The sequence below is a fragment of the Pan troglodytes genome, chromosome 8, assembly GCF_028858775.2.
Source record: "Pan troglodytes isolate AG18354 chromosome 8, NHGRI_mPanTro3-v2.0_pri, whole genome shotgun sequence".
Classification (NCBI taxonomy): Eukaryota; Metazoa; Chordata; class Mammalia; order Primates; family Hominidae; genus Pan; species Pan troglodytes.
In genome coordinates, this window is record NC_072406.2 from 26,297,267 (window position 1) to 26,311,826 (window position 14,560).

Sequence of the window (14,560 nt, forward strand, 5' to 3'; positions counted from 1 at the left end):
ACTTTTTGAGGATCAGTACCCTCTTAAGCAAGACAGAGATAAGAATTCTGTTTTGCAATAAGCACAGAGAAAGATGTTCAGGTCAGAGAAATGCAAATGAAGGAATCCTTGCCAGAGCAATCGGGCAAGAGAAAGAAAGGACGTCCAAACTGGAAAAGAAGTCAGACTATCTCTGTGTGCTGATGATATGATTGTATACCTAGAAAACCCCAAAGACTTCTCCAAAATACTTCTAGATTTGATAAATAAATTCAGTAAAGTCTTAGGTTATAAAATTAATGTATACAAATCAGTAGTACTGCTACTCATCAACGGCCAACCTGAGAATCAAATCAAGAACTCAGTCTTTTTCACAATAGCTGCAAAAAACAAAACAAAACAAAACAACCCTAGGGATATACTTAACCAAGAAGATGAACGTTCTCTACAAGGAGAACTACAAAATACTGCTGAAGAAATCGTAGATGACACAAACAAATGGAAACACATCCCATGCTCATGGATTGGAGAATCAATATCATGAAAATGACCATACTGCCCAGTGCAATCTACATATTCAATGCAATTCATATAAAAATACCAACTTTGTTTTTTCACAGAATTAGAAAAAACAATCCTAAAATTCATATGGCACCAAAAAAGAGCCCAAATAGTTCAAAGCAATCTTAAGCAAAAGAACAAATCTGGAAGCATCATATTACTTTATAAATTATACTACAAGTCTGTAGTTACCAAAACAGCATAGTACAGGTATAAAAGTAGATACATAGACCAATGGAACAGAATGGAAAACCCATAAATAAAGCCAAATACTTACAACCAACTGATCTTCAACAAATCATACAAAAACATAAATTGAAGAAAGGACACTCTATTCAATAAATGATGCTGGGAAAACTTGATAGCCACATATAGAAGAATAAAGCCAGATCCCTATCTCTCACCATATAAAAAATCAACTCAAGATGGGTTAAAGACTTGAATCTAAGACCTGAAACTACAAAAATTCTAGGAAAAAACCTAGGAAAAACTATTCTGGACATTGGCCTAGGCAAAGAATTTGTGCCTAAGATCCCAAAAGCAAATGCAATAAAAACAAAAATAAATACATGGGACCTAATTAAACTAAAAACCTTCAGCACAGCAAAAGAAATAATCATCAGAGTAAACAGACAATTCACAGAATGGGAGAAAATATTTGCAAACTATATATCTGACAGAAAACTAGTATCCAGAATCTACAAGGAGCTCAAACAAATCAGCAAGAAAAAAACCAAATCATCCCATCAAAAAGTAGGTAAATGACATGAATAGACATTTCTCAAAAGAAGATATACAAATGGCCAACAATGAAAAAATGCTCAACATCACTAATCATCAGGGAGATGCAAATTGAAACCACAGTGAGATACCTCCTTACCCAACCAGAATATCCATTATTAAAAAGTCAAAAAGCAATAGATGGTGTGGATGTAGTTAAAAGGGAATGGTTATATCCTGCTGGTGGGAATGTAAATTAGTACAACCTCTATGGAAAACGGTATAGAGATTTCTGAAAGAACTACAAGCAGATGAACCATTTGATCCAGCAATCCCACTACTGGGTATCAACCTAAAGGAAAAGAAGTCATTATATCAGGAAGACAACTGTATGCATATGTTTATTGTAGTACAGTTCACAATTGCAAAGATAAGGAATCAACCTAAGTGCCCATCAAGAGATGAGTGGATAAAGAAAATGTAATATACATATACCATAGAATACTACTCAGCAATAAAAAAGAAAGAAAGAATGTCTTTTGCAGCAACTTGGATAGAGCTGAAGGTCATTATTCCAAGTGAAGGAATTTGGGAATGAAAAACCAAATACCACATGTTGTCACTCATAAGTGGAAGCTAAGCTATGGGTATGCAAAGGCATATGCAAAGGTATAATGGACATCGAAGACTCAGAAAGAGGGGGTGGGAGGGGGTGAGGGATTGAAAAACTACATATTGGGTACAGTGTACACTACTTGGGTGATGGGTACTAAAATCTCAGACTTGACCACTGTACAATTCATCTATGTAACCAAAAACTACTTGTACCCCTAAAGCTACTGAAATAAAAAAGAAATGCAAATTAAAACCACAATGAGCTGTCACCTCACACCTGTTAGGATGGCTATCATCAAAAAGATCAAAGATAACAAGTGTAGCCAAGGATGCGGAGAAAAGGCAACCCTTGTCCACTGTTGGTGGGAATGTAAATTGGTACAGCCGCTATGGATAACAGTGAGAGGTGAAGCCAGCTGGACTTCCTGGGTGGAGTGGGGACTTGGGGAACTTTTCTGTCTTACAAGAGGATTGTAAAACGCACCAATCAGGAACTTTTCTGTCTTACAAGAGGATTGTAAAACGCACCAAGCAGCACTCTGTAAAACGCACCAATCAGCACTCTGTAAAATGCACCGATCAGCAGGATTCTAAAAGTAGCCAATTGCGGGGAGGATTGAACAAAGGGCACTCTGATAGGACAGAAAGGGAACATGGGTGGGGACAATAAGGGGAATAAACGCTGGCCACCCCAGCCAGCAGGCAACAACCTTCTGGGGTCCGCTTCCATGCTGTGGAAGCTTTGTCCTTTCACTCTTCACAATAAAACTTGCTACCACTCATTCTTTGGGTCTGTGCCATCTTTAAGAGCTGTAACACTCACCACGAAGGTCCACAGCTCAATTCTTGAAGTCAGCGAGACCACGAACCCACCGACAGGAACCAACTCCAGACACCCCAGTATGGAAGATCCCCCAAAACCTAAAAATAGAACATGATCCAGCAATTCCACTACTGGGTACATATCCAAAGGAATTAAAATCAGTCTGTTGAAGAGATACCTGCACTCTCATATTCATGGCAGCACTATTCACAGCAGCCAAGATGGGAAATCAAGCTAAGTGTCCATCAATGGATAAAGAAAATTTGGTCTATATACACAATGGGGGCATATTCAGCTATTAAAAAGGAAATCCTGTGATTTGTGACAACACAGATGAGTCTGGAGGACACTATGCCAAATAAAATAAGCCAGGTACAGAAAGGCAAATACTCTGTGACCTCACTTTTTTTTTTTTTTTTTTTGAGATGGAGTTTCGCTCATCACCCAGGCTGGAGTGCAATGGCAAGACCTCAGCTCACTGCAACCTCCGCCTCCTGGGTTCAAGCGATTGTCCTGGGTCAGCCTCCTGAGTAGCTGGGATTATAGGCATGTGCCACCATGCCCGGCTAATTTTTGTATTTTTAGTAGAGACAGGGTTTCACCATGTTGGCCAGGCTAATCTCGAACTCCTGACCTCAGGTGATCCACCCGCTTTGGCCTCCCAAAGTGCTGGGATTACAGGTGTGAGCCACCTTGCCCGGCCCTGTGTGACCTCACTTCTATGTGGAACCTAAAAATGTTGAATCCTTAGATGTGGAGTAAAATGGTGGTTACCAGGGGCTGGGAGTGGGGGATGGTGGAGTGGGGAGGGAATCAGGTGTTGGTCGAAAGATACGAAGTTGCAGTTACATAGAAAGAATAAGTTTTTGAGATCTATTGCACAGCATGGTGACTGTAGTTAAAGTATAGTATATTTCAAAATTGTTAAGAGAATGTATTTCAAATGTTCTCATCACAGAAAATGATGTGTGTGAGGTGATGAATAGGTAAATTAGCTAGATTTGATCATTCCGTAATGTACACATATATCAAAGTGTCGCATCATACCCCATAGTTATATACAATTGTTATTTGTCAATTAAATATAAAAAATGTAAAAATATATATTTTAAAAAGATGCTCAGCATTATTAATCACCAGAGAGATGCAAATCACAACCACAGTGAGATACCACTTCACACTCACTAGGATGGCTATAATAAAACAAACAGACAATCACAAGTATTAGCAAGTGTGTGGAGACATCAGATCCCTCATACATTGCTGGTAGGAATGTAAAATGGTTCAGATTCTTTGGGAAACAGGTATTTCCTCAAAAAGTTCAATATAGGCCAGGTGTGGTGGCCCACACCTGTGATCCCAGCACTTTGGGAAGCTAAGCCAGGAGGGTGGTCTGAGCCCAGGGGTTTGAGACTAGCCTGGGCAATATAGTCAGACTCAGCCTCTAAAAAAGAAAAAGTTAGCCAGGTGTGGTGTAGTCCCAGCTACTCTGGAGGTTAAGGTGGGAGGACTGCTTGAACCCAGGTGGTTGAGGCTGCAGTGAGGTATGATGGTGCCACTGCATTCCAGCCTGGGTGACAGAGCAAGACCCTGTCTCAGAAAAAAAAAAAAATTTCAACATAGAGTTACCATATGACCCAGCAATCCCACACCTACCCATATACCCAAGAGAATTGAACATATATGTCTGCACAAAGACTGGTACACAAATGTTTAGAGCAGCATTATTTATAATAGCCCCAAAGTGGAAATAACTCAAAGGTCTATCACTGATAAATGGATAAATAAAATGCAGTCTATCCATGTAATGGAATATTATTTGGCAATAAGAAGCAATGAAGTGCTGATACCTGCTATAACATGGGTGAACCCTGAAAACATGCTGAGTGAAAGAGACCAGTCGCACAAGACCACACATTGTATGATTCCATTTATATGAAATGTCCAGAAGAGACCAATCCAAAGGGAGAGAAAGTAATTTGTGGTTGCTTCTGGCTGGGAACGGAGCAATGTTGGGGAGTGACTGCTCAGGGGAGCTGGGTTTCTTCTTGGGGTTAAGAGAATGTTCTGGAATTAGATGGTGATGATGGTTGTGCAACTTTGTGAATCAATTAAAAACCAGTGAATTGCATGGCTTAAAGTGGTGAATTTTATGGCGTGTGAATTATATCTGAAAAAAGTCAATGAATGCTTAATGCAGAAAATAAGAAAAGAAGGAAACAGAAGTTGCAATTGCAGCATCTGGAGATAATCACTGCAAATGTTTTCATGTAGATTTCCAGACTCTTGTGTAAATCTATACATCTTTGGAAAATAAAGTGGGATCATGTAGCCCATATACTTTAGCAAAAATTTTGTTTTTATATTACTGGTACTTTTCCTTTGCATTAAGAAATAGCCTCTGTAAGTATCAGTGGATTTCTCCTCTATGTCTTGCCTTTCCACATATCTCTGCCAAGCCATGCTCCTCTTCCCTACTCTTTTCTTCAGGAGAACTTACCTAATTCATCTGCTCCACCTCCCCTTGGCACCTCTACCTCCCCTTGGCGCCTCTGTCTCCCCTGAGCACCTGCCAGAGCTGTTAGAGGAACCAAGGGGCACTGAGGCCTCCTGGAGCATCATGTTTGTGGGATTCAAGGTGGTTCTAGAGGGCAGAGTGAGGGTCAAGGCCAGTGGAGTTAGGTGGGCACGTACACTCCAGAGCATGCGTACAAGGGGAGGGGAGAGAGCGAGGTCCAAGGAACACACAACTGGGCCCAAGAAGGAGCTGGGGAAGGGCGCCGACAGGCAGATTATGTGGCCTGAGGGAGCGAGAGGTTCCGGTGTCGGGTCCTGGCTCTGCCTCTTCCTTGCCCTTGCTGGGCCTCCATCCCAACAGCAAAGAGGGGACCGAGTGTTGAACTTTTCCCAACAGCAACACTAACTGTCTGCACTCCCAGGCTTGACCCACCTCCAGAGGTTCACCCGGGGGATTGGCCCTTCCAGATGCTTCTGTCATGCCACCTAGATGTCTCCATCAGAAGGTAAGGGACAGTGATGCTATCACAGGGAAAACGGAATTTGCTCCAATTCGCTGAGGGAGAGTTCCCACCTAATTATTACTACTTCCAAGTTACTCATATCCCACTCAGGGCTCTGAGGTTGGGGCCTCGCCCTATCTTCCACATCTCCTAGGGCTGTAGTTCCCAAACTTGAGTGTGCTCCAGGATCACCTGGAGGGCATCATGAAACACACCAGTCCCACTCCCAGAGCCTCTGAGCTGTTGGTCTGGGCTGGGGCTAGAGATATTGCATTTCTATTACATTTCCAGGTGATGCCGATGTTGTTGGTCTAGGGAATCCCATTTCCAGGAGCACTGTTCAACAGCGTCACCTCTTTCCTGCTCCCCCAGCCACCTGCAGCAAATGTCTCCCCACTAAAGTGGGGGTTCCCAGTGATTTTGGTGGCTTTCACCATTCTGGGGATAGTTTGCCTGCCATTTCAGTCTCCCCTAATTCTTTTGGTGGATGGATGGATGATGGAGAGGGTAGGGGGTCAGGGGGTGGGGAATGAAGGAAAAAAAGGCACCAGAGCTTTATTAATAAATGCTAGATTGAGAGGCTGAGGTGGGAGGATCACTTGAGGTCAGGAGTTTGAGAACAGCCTGGCCAATGTGGTGAAACCCCGTCTCTACTAAAAATACAAAAATTAGCCAGACGTGGTGGCATGTGCCTGTAATTCCAGCTACTCGGGAGGCTGAGGCAGGAGAATCTCTTGAACTGGGGAGGCAGAGGTTGCAGTGAGCCAAGATCGCACCACTGCACTCCAGCCTGGGCGATAGAGCAATACTCTGTCTCAAAAAAAATATATATATATATATATGATATAGCCAGTATTTATTTTCATACTGGTCATTCTGATCAAAAGCTCCCTCTTGGAATCAGTCTGCTGGGTTCCCCTGGAAATTTTTTTTTCTTTTTGAGACAGAGTCTCGCTCTGTCGCCAGGCTGGAGTGCAGTGGATTGATCTCAGCTCACTGCAACCTCCACCTCTTGGGTTCAAGCGATTCTCCTGCCTCAGCCTCCCGAGTAGCTGGGATTACAGGCGCCCAACACCACGTCCAGCTAATTTTTGTATTTTTAGTAGAGATGGGGTTTCACCATGTTGGCCAGGATGGTCTCAATCTCTTGACCTCGTGATCTGCCCACCTTGGCCTCCCGAAGTGCTGAGATTATAGGTGTGAGCCACTGCCCTCGGCCCGGAAACATTTTAATAGAGAACCAGCTGTCAGGTTGAAGACACTACTTCCCAGCCTCTTTCTGGCAGTGTGTTAGTTAGGGACATTTCCAAAGAGATGATTCAAATAGCACACTTTAAACAAGGCCTGACACAGAACCAGTAGGCAACACATTTCTCTGGAAGTACATCCCACAGCATAGAGATCAGCTGTACAGGCTCTAGATCAGAAGGTCTGGGGTTGGATCCTGGCTCTGCTACTTGTTAACTATGTAACTTTGGGCAAGTTACTTAAGCTCTGTGTAACTCAGTCTTCTCACCTGTGAAGTGGGGATGGGGATAATAGTACTTCCAGGCTTATAATGGATAACGGAATTGTTATCTGTAAAATACTTATGACAATGCCTAGCTCATAAGAAGCATTTAATCAACATGTGTTATCATTCCTAGTTCAATGCTTTTGTGCAAATAGAAGTATAAAGATCACTGTAAAGGCAAATCACATGGGCTGGGCCCCCACTGGGGTTATTCTGGATACTTCTCTCCACTAATAAGGCTACTTGACGGGCAAAACAGATGCTAAGGATGCGAGTTGGAGTCATATTCCCTAGGTTCAATCCTGGCTGAAAAAACTCCTTCTTAGTTAGGTGAGCTAGAAGAAGGTGCCTAATTTCTTTCATCTGTTAAGTGGGGACAGGAGTGGTATCTACTTTACAGGATGGTGTGATGGTTAATACTGAGTGTCAACTGGATTGGATTGAAGGATGCAAAGTATTGATCCTGAATGTGTCTGTGAGGGTTACCAAAGGAGATTAACATTTGAGTCCGTGGGCTGGGAAAGGCAGACCCATCCTTAATCTGGGTGGGCACCATCTAATCAGCTGCCAGTGAGGCCAGGATATAAAGCAGGCAGAAAAATGTGAAAAGGCTAGACTGGCCTAGCCTCCCAGCCTCCATCTTTCTCTCATGCTGGATGCTTCCTGCCCTTGAACATCAGGCTCCAGGTTCTTCAGTTTTGGGACTCAAACGGGCTCTCCTTGCTCCTCAGCCTGCAGACGGCCTATTTTGGGACCTTGTGATCATGCGAATTTATACTTAATAAACTCCCCTTTATATATATACATATATATACATACACACACACACACATATATACACACATATATATACATATATACACACACACATATATATACGTGTGTGTATATATATATATCCCTATCTATATATATACTGTCCCTCTAGGGGACATATATATAGTGCATATATATATATATATATATATATATATATATATATACTGTCCCTCTAGGGTTCTGTCCCTCTAGAGAACCCTAATACAGATGGTTTCAAGGATGACCTGAGTTAAACTGTAGGAATGAAGCTTAAGAACAGTGCCCAGTGGCTGGGCGTGGTGGCTCACACCTGTAATCCCAGCACTTTGGGAGGCTGAAGCGGGCGGATCATCTGAGGTGGGGAGTTTGAGACCAGTCTGACCAACATGGAGAAAACCCATCTCTACTAAAAATACAAAATTAGCCAGGCATGGTGGTGCATGCCTGTAATCCCAGCTACTCAGGAGGCTGAAGCAGGAGAATCGCTTGAACCCGGGGGCGGAGGTTGCGGTGAGCCAAGATCGCGCCATTGCACTCCAGCCTGGGCAACAAGAGCAAAACTCAAAAAAAGGAGCAGTGTCCAACTTGCAATGCAAGTCTGATATGTGTTTGACAGTATTCAGAGGGAGTTGACACTATACATGGCTTGAGAGTTGCAAATCTGTTTCTCCAAAGCACATCACCTGCCAGGTCTGTGTAAAACTGCATAGATCAGGAAGAAGCATACGAGAGCACCATCGTGGCCTGAACTCGTTAGGTTCTTGGACTTGTTTACAGCAACCCATCCCACATTTTATTTTTCTTAGTCTTTCTCTCCAAATTCCAAAGGCCTTGGCTGTATTGTTTTTTGAACTGATGTGTCAAATGCACTCACACCTCAGATGGGTTTCTTCTCGGCTTGCAACTAATGCATTTTTTATAAAGCTCTGTCTCCAGTTTCCTTTCAAACTGCAGAGAGGATATCCTTTTGCTGTTAAGCTTCAGAGTGATTTTTTTCCTTCAAAGTAAAGCATTAACCTCCAGAGTTCTGTAAATGAGTTTGATGTACATATTATGGGAGTAACAAAGAGCTGGATGCTGAAGTTTTCATTGGAGTTTATGTGATACATGAGAAGCCTGTTATATTTCAAGATATTTCAGGTTTTCATAACAGTATCCAAGCAGTAAGCATTACATATATACTGATACATATGCCACTGAGTTTTTTCCTTTACCTTTCTTTTTTTTTTTTAGTAAATGATACGTGTTCATTTTAGAATACTTAAAACATATAATTTTTAAAAATCACCTGCAATTCTACCAGCCGGAGGTAACCACTGTTAACAACTTCCTTCTTTTTTCTGTGCATGCTTGTAAATACTGCTCTTAAAAATGTGATCAGGCAGCTGGGCGCAGTGGCTCACGCCTGTAATCCCAGCACTTTGGGAGGCCGAGGCGGGCAGATCACGAGGTCAGGAGTTTGAGACCAGCCTGACTAATATGGTGAAACCCCGTCTCTGCTAAAAATACAAAAATCAGCCAGTCGTGGTGGCACGTGCCTGTCATCCCAGCTACTCAGGAGGCTGAGGCAGGAGAATCGCTTGAACCCGGGAGGCGGAGGTTACAGTGAGCTGAGATCGTGCCACTGCACTCCAGCCTGGGCAACAAAGCAAGACTCTGTCTCAAAAAAAAAAAAAAAAAAAAAAAAGGAAAAAAAAGGGATCAGGCGCTGGTTAATTAACACATTGTCTATACCTTTTTAAAGCTGTAGGCAGCTATTGGTACATAGTTTTTGGATGCTGCAATTAGTCTGTAGTTACAATCACAACTAACTATAAAAATAAGTGTTTTTGAAATTAAAAAAATACGAGCAGGCAGAACATATTATGTAACAGTAAGTGTATCATGAACATTCCTCTATGCCATTCAATATTCTTCTATACTAGTATATATTGAGAAAAAAAAAAAACTTTCCCTTCTCAATGCAAAAGCAGCACATACTATTTAGAGATTTTTTTTTTTTTTTTTTTTTTTTTGGAGACGGGCTCACTGTCAACCAGGCTGGAGTGCAGTGTTACAATCATAGCTCACTGCAGTCTCAACCTCCTGGGCTCAAGGGATCCTTCTGTCTCAGTTTCCCAAGTTGCTGGGACTACGGGCTCACACCACCGCCCAGCAATTTTTTTTTTGAAGAAACGGGGTCTTGGCCGGGGGCAGTGGCTCATGCCTGTAATCCCAGCACTGTGGGAGGCCAAGGCAGGCGGATCACCTGAAGTCAACAGTTCGAGACCAGCCTGGCCAACATGGTGAAACCCTGTTTCTACTAAAAATACAAAAACTAGCCAGGTGTGGTGGCGCATGCCTGTAATCCCAGTTACTTGGGAGGCTGAGGCAGAAGAATTGCTTGAACCTGGGAGGCAGAGGTTGCAGTGAGCTGAGATCATGCCACTGCACTCCAGGTTGGGTGACAGAGCGAGACTCTGTCTTAAAAAAAAAAAAGAAATGGGTATCTCGCTATGCTGCTCAGGCTGGTCTTGAACTCCTGGCCTCAAGCAGTCCTCCTACTTTGGCCTCTCAAGGCACTGGGATTAGAGGATTGAGCCACTGCACTCAACCACTCTCTCACATTTTTTAAAGCATTTTTTTGGAGGGGCTTTTCTCCTGCTGATATGGTTTGGCTCTGTGTCCCCACTCAAATCTCATTTTGAATTGTAATTCCCACGTGTCAAGGGAGGGACCTGATGGGAGGTGGTTGGATCATGGGGTGGTTTCCTCAAACTGTTCTCGTGATAGTGAGTGAGTTCTCACGAGATCTGATGGTTTTCTGTTTGGCAGCTCCTCCTTCGTTTTCTGTTTCCTGCCCCCTTGTGAAGAAGGTGCTTGCTTCTCCTTCACCTTTTGCCATGACTGTACGTTTCCTGAGGCCTCCCCAGCCACGTGGAACTGTGAGTAAATGAAACCGCTTTCCTTTATAAATTACCCAGTCTCGGGTATTTCTTTATAGCAGTGTGAAAATGGATGAACACACCTGCATTCAGTCTTTCCAATGGCTTCGACTAATTTCGCCAGCTTCCGCCACCTCCTCATCCCTACCCCTGAAGTCACTGGATGCTTTCCAATCAAAAGTTGTCTCTTGGTCTTTGGGAGTGTTCACTTTTTTTTTTCTTTTCTTTTTTGAAACGGAGTCTCACTCTGTCGCCCAGGCTGGAGTGCAGTGGCGCCATCTCAGCTCACTGCAACCTCTGCTGCTCAGGTTCAAGCAATTGTCCTGCCTCAGCCTCCTGAGTAGCTGGGATTACAGGCACCTGCCACTGTGCCTGGCTAATTTTTTTTAGTTTTAGTAGAGACGGGGTATCACCATCTTGGCCAGGCTGTTCTTGAACTCCTGATCTTGTGATCCTCCCCCCGCCTCAGTCCCCCAAAGTGCTGGGATTACAGGTGTGAGCCACCATGCCCGGCCAGAGAGTGTTTACTTTCTAAAGCTGTATGCTATCATAACGACAGGGTCATGGTGCACGCAGGCTCCTGGCTAGAAATCAGTGTCCAGCCAGTGTCCGGGAGTCAGTCGAACATTTAAAATAAGTCCACTGTGCCATGACTAGTGAACCGGTCCCACTGGGGCAAGGCACGGGAGGAACGGGCTGTGGTTAAGGTTGCCAGGCAACATTAATGGGGGCAGGTAGGAAGGACAAACGCACTGGAACACCGCATGGTATGATGATAAAAACAAACACGGAATCTTAACAAGAGTCAAAGCTGCCTGTGGCTATCGGTCCATGTTCTAGGAAGCATCAGGGAGAGGCAGGAGGGGGAGAAGGTGGTATAGCTCACACTAGTGAAATATTTCCCAGAAGGACAGAGCACCGTTACCGTGTGCATCACCAGAGGGGGACGGGGTTAGCCTGGGTTTTGCTAATTGAGTCACTTCTGATGTTCTCTGTCTAGTGGTTAGAAGTACATCATTTTTGGAGGGTACTTAATTTGATAATACACAGAGTAAGTGTCCTCTATTTTAATGTATTCTCTTTCTCCCTCCATTGCTAGAGTATAGCAGAAAATAGTTTTTCTAACTGAACCTGCAACTGGGCCACCACTTCAGTGAAACAACTCAGGATGCTTAATTTCCTGTGTAAAGTCATTTTTCACTCCAGTTCACGGGGAGGGCGCTCCATGTTTTGAATGTCTTGGCACCGTGTTGGAGGATACACACAAACGCAAGGCTAGACGGCTGGTTTCCGACTACTCCTCCTTTGATTGCGCTTGTATCAGCTTCGCTTTTGGAAAGCATTTGAAAGGAATCATAAAGTAGCTTAGTTTCAAAGTTTAGGTTTAAAATGTCTTTCCATGTTTCAGTGAACAGTCCAAAATGGCCAAAAATAAAACAATTAAAAAGGCCTTTAACTATCAGGTCTATTTGGAATATCAGTGTGTGTAAAGCATGTGGGGCACTACCCACTCCAAGCTCCATTTCTAGAACGTTCTTTTTTTTTTTTTTGAGATGGAGTCTCCCTCTGTTGTCCAGGCTGGAGTGCAGTGGTGTGATTTCGGCTCACTGCAACCTCCGCCTCCCGGGTTCAAGCGATTCTCCTGCCTCGGCTTCTTGAGTAGCTGGGATTACAGGCACCCACCACCAGGATGGCTAATTTTGTATTTTTAGTAGAGACGGGGTTTCACCATGTTGGTCAGGCTAGTCTCGAACTCCTGACCTCGTGATCTGCCCACCTCAGCCTCCCAAATTACAGGTGTGAGCCGCAGCGCCCGGCCAGAACATTCTTTTTTTTTAAAACTGTGATTCATTTAAACATTCTTTTTAATTTCACCAATAACAAAATAGAAATAAATATTTATATACACACATATCTGTATATATTACTTTCGGGGGGATAATCAATTTCACGCATTTGAGGTTACAAAACATAATAGGAGTTGATCTGTGTAAATTCAAGTTGCTTTGAATCGCTAGCGTTTATTAAATTCTCATGGAGTACAACCTGCATCTCTTTGGTCGATCTATTGACACAATTTCTCCAATTATAGAAGAGCACTGAGGGGGCGGTATTAGGGGAAAAGGCAAGTCCACGTGATCTAAGACAATGGGATACAGCGGAAAGGAGAGCGCTGTAAAAGGCTCCTGATCCATCCCATGATAAGGCCACTGTCCAAGCAGCCTGACCCTCCTCTCAATCTTGGGTTCTGTGATAAAGGCTCTGGGTTTGGGCTGATGGGAGAAGGGGAGTCACTTCTGGGAACTGGCAGCACTGGGAGGCCAGGACTCACTGTCGTCAGAATGACTCGGTTGCATATTCATGGAAACCTCAGGTCCAACTTTAATCAGTCCACTCTTGCTGGGCAAAGGGGAGAGAGGGCATCCTGAACATGTTTTCACCAGGGCCTGAAATCTTAACAGCCTGACATCACAAGGCTCAGATTCCAGTGGAAAGATGGGTGATACACACACACATAAATAAGCAAGATAATTTCAGAGAGAGGCAAGCGATGTGAAGGGTAAGAGACCGTGACTTGGCTGAGCCTGGCGTGGGAAAGTTGCGAATCCCTCTCTGATGATGAAGTGTAGCTGAGACCTGAGTTATGAGGAATGAATGGTGCTTGAAGTCTTGGCTGGTTTGGGACAAAGCTCCTGTTTCAGCTCTCTCTCTGGTAAGGTTGTTCAGGAGCACGAGATGCTGCTCCTCCCAGGGTTCTGCCATCTGTCCCTTTTCTTGTGACATTGTCTGAGGTGAGCTCTGCAAGACTAGGGTCACCGCTGCACTCCCACCCGGCAGAACAGTGCAGGGCCCACCACAAGCACCTGTGGAATGAATGAATGAGTGAATGAATGAATGGAGTAACTCACCTGTCTCCTCCAAATCGTCACACCCTGTGTCCTTATCTTAGTGAGTGCAAGTGACACCCCTCCTGGTTCCCCAGCCAGAAACTTGGTGTCAGCTTTGACACATTCTCCCTCCTCCAGCCTGAGCTGATTCTTTCTCAGGCGTGGCTTTGTGGGTTTTGTGCCCCTTCCAACAGCCTCTTCTTGGGATCCCTTGTCTTCAGCCCGCCCCCTCCTGCGAATGCTCCCTGCTTCAGCCAGGCGGATCGACCTAAGATAGGACTCCGATCAACACCTTTCCCTTCAGATGCTCCGCGGCTGCCCGCGCCGTCCCAGCCCCTCGGCATGGTGCAAGTCTAGCACAGTTTAGTGCCAGGACTTGGCCCCGCCTCCCCTCTCGCCCCTCTTTTCTCTTTTATCCCGAAACCAGTCGCCCTAAACACCCACAGTGTCTGCCCAGTTGGTGTTCAGTAAAATGGTGCAGCTGAACTCGGGTGCTGCTGGGAAATGAGCCAGCTGTGTCCCCAGATCCTTGGGGAGGGGGGTTTGGCGGCTGGAGGATAGGAGAGGTGACGACTGAGGCAGGTGTGCAAGCGTCTTCCAGGGGAGCCGCCTGTGGCGAAATGGGGTCCCCTGGCCATTGGGTTAGAGAGGTCTTCGAGCTGTTCTGCCAGGATACCTCGAAGCACCCATCCCTGCCAGCCCTGTGGGATCAAGGGCAT